We start from the raw sequence: 6020 nt of genomic DNA, 5'->3' as shown, positions 1-6020 counted from the left end.
TTTGTTTTTACGATACTCCTGTTCCATTATAAGCAACTGAACATTGTTTCTGCATATTTATGGGCTATTGAGTTTGTTATGGTTGTTTTGCTCTGCAGCTGGATATAAGTCAGTCTATTATCTACTAAGTAGAGGACAAACATCTCCTTCTTTGTCCCTCTCTCTCACACAATTACAGCTGTTCCATAAATTGTAATCCACAAAACAAGTCTGAGATGCACTTTGTGGTAAGCCCAATTTGTGTTACTCAGAATAATATAAAATAAATACATGAGCGAACTCGCACTCAAGCGTCTATATTTGTGTGTGTAGGAGATTGAAAAGCTCCAAAGGCAAAAAACTCACTGAGAATGAAAACGTCGGTTTTTATTTACACTAAGTCTTTCAAGGATGTTCTTTTCCATGGCAGCCTTGTAGAATTTATGCTGATGAGAGCAGCTCTGCAAAAGGCCCATCAATATCACACTAGAACACATTCTCAAACACCACGATACTTTCGCCTAGAAATATCTCCTCTGAAGGCCAACCTGGAAATTCACAGGTTGTATATTTCTTTTACAAGTGACAGGAAAAAGCCACAAATTATCATAAATGCAGACGGCGAAATGCATTAAGCAGTAAAAGACCCATTCCTGTAATTTCCAATTGAGTTTAAGTTAACAAATTTTTATTAAATGCCACCATCTAAATGAGGATGTTGTAATGTGTTTCATCAGTGTGATTAGATCCGACTGATAATTTATGGATGCTTGGGAGTTTGTACGATGTGTTGCCATGTGCCTAAATCTCTCTAGATTTATCAAATCACATACTTTTGATCCTCTCTATCTGTGGTCTGTAGTTTGTCTCCGAATCTGATTGCTGCTCACAGGTGAAGTATAATTTCAGAGATTGCATGGACCCACAGGTGTGAGAACACGCTTTTGGCCTCCATCTCAGATGATTATGTAGCCTAGAGGCCGCCAATTACGTTAGGTGGCACTGGTGAGAACGTGATTGCAGACCCAGGTCCCTGCAGAGAAGCTTCACCACAAGAGCCACTACCTGAAGACACATACTGGGTTATGATGTAAATGAAAATACCAACAAAAAACAAAGAGGGTTACTTAAAGGTGCTTAATGTTTTGACTGTACTAAAGCATAACAACACCATAATATGTTTTCATATGATGCTAAGTTCACATAAAGCTACAGCCAGTTATTTTACTTTGAAATGTGCGTTCCGTGTCGGAATGTCTGTTTTTGTTTTCGGTCTGTGTGATTTCGCTTGCTGCCAATTTACCCAATAGTATTTCAACACCCGGGTTGCCAAGTTGGTGTAAAACACAGCTTATTGCAGCCATGGAAGCCAGCGAACAAACTAGATCAGAGATCGCAGATTCTACCCGACCTAAAAATCCTTGGCATCCATCGAAAAATCTCATATTGTCAATTGCGCTCACTCCTATTGCTTGTCCTCAATGTGGAAACTCGCGTGAGCATCGAGTCTTAGGAAGAGGGCAGGGGAAACAACCCTTTCCAATATTTTGAATTTGGGTTAGAGAGCATACTGCACCTTTAAAACAAGTCAAAAACTGCATATAGGGTATTTATTTCTTATGATTATTTTGATCATTATTTTATCCTAATTGTATCACTAGTAAGGTTGGGAACTATTAAAAATAGAGAACAAGTGATGATCGCTTTCTCTTTAGACATGCATTCTAGTACCATAACAGATGGAACACTGAACTAAAATACATAAAATCACTGCTTTGCTGCTGCTGAATCTATACACAAAACAATTTTTTTTTGTGTCATTTTTACTTTGTAAAAAAATCTAAAACATACAGCATAGCCACTGTAGTCTGATTCCTGAATGGAATTATTATTTTTATTGAATCAAAAACATTCTGTGCAACAGGTGTAGCACGATTCCCAAACGAATGACTCTCGTGAGACTTTTTTTTACTTAATTAACTTAATAAGCACGAGAAGTGTAGTCCAATTCCTAAACAAATTAATCTTATGAATCTGTTATTTTTGTATATTGAATTAAAAATGATAGAGCTTCTGGTCCGGTTCCCGAACAATGCTATGAGTCGGCACATATTGACCACAAAGGGGGCACTCAAGCACCCTTCTGAAACCTAAAATGAAAAATTGGACACCCTACGGTCTCATGGACTTAAAGGACACGCGCGCGCGGCAGCCAATTTAAGTCCACAAGCCAAGTGCATATGAAGTGTGCCATTTGGGACAGGGCCCATGAACAGTGTAGTCTCGAGCGAATTACTCTAATTAGTCTTTCACCGGAATCAAAACCAGCATGAGCATTGCAGTTTGAATCCCAATTTTTTTTGTACTTCTGCTGGATCTTTTTAGTGAATAAAATTTACTGTGTTTTCTTGTACTTAATGCTCATGACTCTTGAGACTCAAGTAAACAGTGTTGGTGGTAACGCATTACAACTATCGTGAGTTACGTAATTAGATTACTTTTTAAGTAACTAAGTAATGCATTACTTTTCTATTTAAATTGGTCATTTGGCATAGACGTGTGTAAACATTTGTTAATGAAGTAGACTAAATGTGAGCATGCATTTATTTACTCATCTTACTTGCATAAAAACAGTGAAATGTAAGAGTAGGCTATTGAACTTTCTCCTACTGCTGCAATTTAGAATGGCAGCACAGCTTATTTATTTCACTTTTGGAGTGAAAGTGCCTTTACATTTGCCAAAAATGTAACTTTTTTTTGTTATTAACAAAAAACAAACAAACAAGCCCAGCCAAGATGATTGCTTTCTATAAAATTCTATAAAAACATTGCTTTCTATAAAAAGTAACTAACACAATTTGTTACTTTTGTAAGGAGTAATACAATATTGTAATGCTTTACTTTTAAAGTTACTTTCTTCAACTGCAAATAAGTGTAGTGACTGGTGGTTCATATGACGTTATGAGTTTTGCTGTGGTTAAAAAAATTATTTAAATATGTAACCACATTTTTAGTATGTAATATAAGACCAAATATTGGACTGTGTTTATGCAGTGGACTCTGAGAAGTCATTAAAAAGTATATGTACACATTAAATAAAACATTAACATTTATTTACATTCATTTACCAAATTTATCTCATCATTTGTATTTCAACAAAACTTTACACTTGAAACGACTTCCATCATAAACTTCATTTTTCTTCATTCTACATTTCTTATTTTCTTTTAGAAACCAAGTTAAGTACGCCTGAAAGAGACTGTCTCCAACCTGACCTCCAACCTCAGATGTGCTGAAGCTTCTTAAAGCCAGGACCAAAACTCATACAGAGTGTGACGCTATCTCACGACCAATTCGTACGAATTCGTACGAATGATAAAAAGTTGGCTAATTCGTACAACCTCACTCGTACGAATTTGTACGATTTGTCTAAACCCACGTGATGGGTAGGTTTAGGGGCGGGGTCAGGGGTAGGTCATTCGTATGAATTCATACGAATTGGCCAATTCGTAAAATATATACGATTTTGCAAAAAACGTACTAATTCGTACGAGTCAGGTCGTATGAATTCGTACGAATAAGCCACCTCATAGAATTTGTACGTTTTCCCGTGAGATCGGGCTCGATTGGCCATAAATAAGACATTCCGGTGCTCTGATTTGACATAACATTGAAGCATTTTATAGCACCAAAACTCTGAATGGATTGTACACTGATATAAACACAGATGTTTTTGGGTGCTGATTTGTGGCTATAGTCTGTTGGATCAGAAAGATGAAAGCAATCAAACCCACAGGTTGGTTTATTACTGGCTACTCGCCTCCACCCCAACCAATCACCTCTCCTTCCTCCCGTATAATCCATCAAGATTATTCCACTTCTGCAGATATAATGATTAATAAACATCCACAGCATGCTGACAGAGCCCTTCCAGAGGCTCCTTAATCTGTTTCCTGTCGCACTGACGACAGCTCGGGCTGTCACACAGGAAATTGGAAAAGCTTGTGTTTGGATGCATGCAGGAACACCACGCTAAGATTTTAGACAGCATTTATCAGCCCGACAGCTCTGCAAACTCTCGTCCTCTCCTTTTCTTTCTACTGCTTTTCCCCATCAGCTGCCTTTCTCTGACAGCCTGGTTCACACTGTCACTTCCACTGAAGCAAGTCTGCATGTTCTGTATGAGTTCTTTTCCCTACTTCCCCTCGATCCTGTCATTCAAGCCTCTACTTGCTGTTATCTTGTGCCGTCCCTCTCTCCTGCTGAATTGAATGAGTGGTTCTTCTGAGTACGTCTCAGTCAGCTCCCTAGGTCAGTAGAGCACTGCCTACGGAGTGACCCAGCATGGCTGTCCCAAGAATCATGTTTAAAAATAATGAAATGTCCCTCAAGTTGCCAGAGGATTTTTTTACATAGCCTATGTATTGTTTTTTTTCTTCAGATTTTTTTTTTTAATATATATACATATTTCCTTCCGTATGTGCATTATAGGTAAACAATCCTGCAAGAGCATACAATAATTAGAGCAGTGTTATTTTAGTAGTGTTAGTTAGTTAGTTAGTTAGTTAGTTAAAGTTTATTTCGGTCAACTTAAAAAAAAAATAAAAAAAAAATAAAGAAAAACAATTTACAAGCAAACATAGAAAACAAACATTAGGTTACAATGTAAACAATATTTAAAAGAGAGAAAAAAAAGTTGATCGACCGAAAAGGTGTCGGCTGAAGCTTATGCTTATTGCGCCGATCCTTTTTGCATAACATTTATTTTACACACAACACCAAGTCCCAAAGTCATCATGCATACAATGACTAAAAGAAAAAGAAGCTAAATTCATTCAGTTTTGTATAATGTGATCTTTTTTTCTTTAAATAATTGTAGTGTAGTTTTGTCAATAGTTACAGTTTAATATTATTTTTATATGTTCTGTTTTCACTTTAATTTTAGATAAAAGTTTAAGTAATTTTGTTTTGTAGTTTTTTTTAAATGTGGCTATACATACATTTTTATTTATTAGTTTTAGTTCATTTATTAGTTTTATTTATTTTAGTAATTCAAGTTAAACTACACAAAAATGAGAAATGTTGCCTATAAAATTTTATTTCAGTTAACGTTTATTTTATTTCAAGTAGCGAAAATGTTTTTATGGTTTTAGTTTTAGTAAACAATAAAAACCCTGAATAAGAGGTGACAGAAGAAGATTAGAAAGACACAATTTTATTTCTATTTATTTGTCAATTTATGTTCAGCAATTTTGTACTATTTGTTTTATCGCTTGCTTTATTTTATTTGTGTAATGTCTGAATTGATTTTAATGTGCAACCTCATAATCATGCCACTCATAACCAAGTCACCAATGTACCATGCAATTTTTAAAAGAAGCCGATTGCTAGTGCCCAAATTTGTGTTTATTTAAGTGCAGTGAGATGCAGCCTCTTACACTTTTAATTTCCCTTGATATCCACTCTCTGTATTCCTATTTATGAGCACTTTTGCAATGATTCAGATCCCCTAGTCACCTCTCTTCGGCTGGTTCCCCCAGACGCAACCTGAGCAGGACAGAGTCTGACTACAGCTGATAATGGAGCTGCTGATTAGAGGATATGAATCTAGGCTCTGAGCATGCAGGTGTCAATCCTCCACTCTAACGCTGTAGCACAGAGCGCAGATGGGTGTAATGTCCCAGAAGACACAGCTTCAGATCATAGCCCTGCAGCTCTTCACTGCCAATGTTGCATTTTTATCTTTTGATGGGGTAATTTCATGCGTGGGCTTAAACATCCAAAATTAGGCCCATAGCCTACTTATAACATATGCTTGATAAAATAGCCATAAAAAAGGATTAGGCTACGTTATCCAAAAATATTCACTTTCATGTTCCAAAACCATATGACTTTATTTTCTGATAGGGCTATTGTCGACATGTCTAAAACTATATCTAGGCTAACATTATGTAAAATATCTATACAATCTGTTGTTTTATGGGCTACTAAACTGTGGTTGTCATACTCACTAAGTGTTAATAAAGGCACGATTGTACATT

The sequence above is a fragment of the Rutilus rutilus genome, assembly GCF_951802725.1.
Source record: "Rutilus rutilus genome assembly, chromosome: 21".
Taxonomy (NCBI): Eukaryota; Metazoa; Chordata; class Actinopteri; order Cypriniformes; family Leuciscidae; genus Rutilus; species Rutilus rutilus.
The sequence above is the reverse complement of the archived record's forward strand: the minus strand, read 5'-3'. Positions refer to the sequence as shown.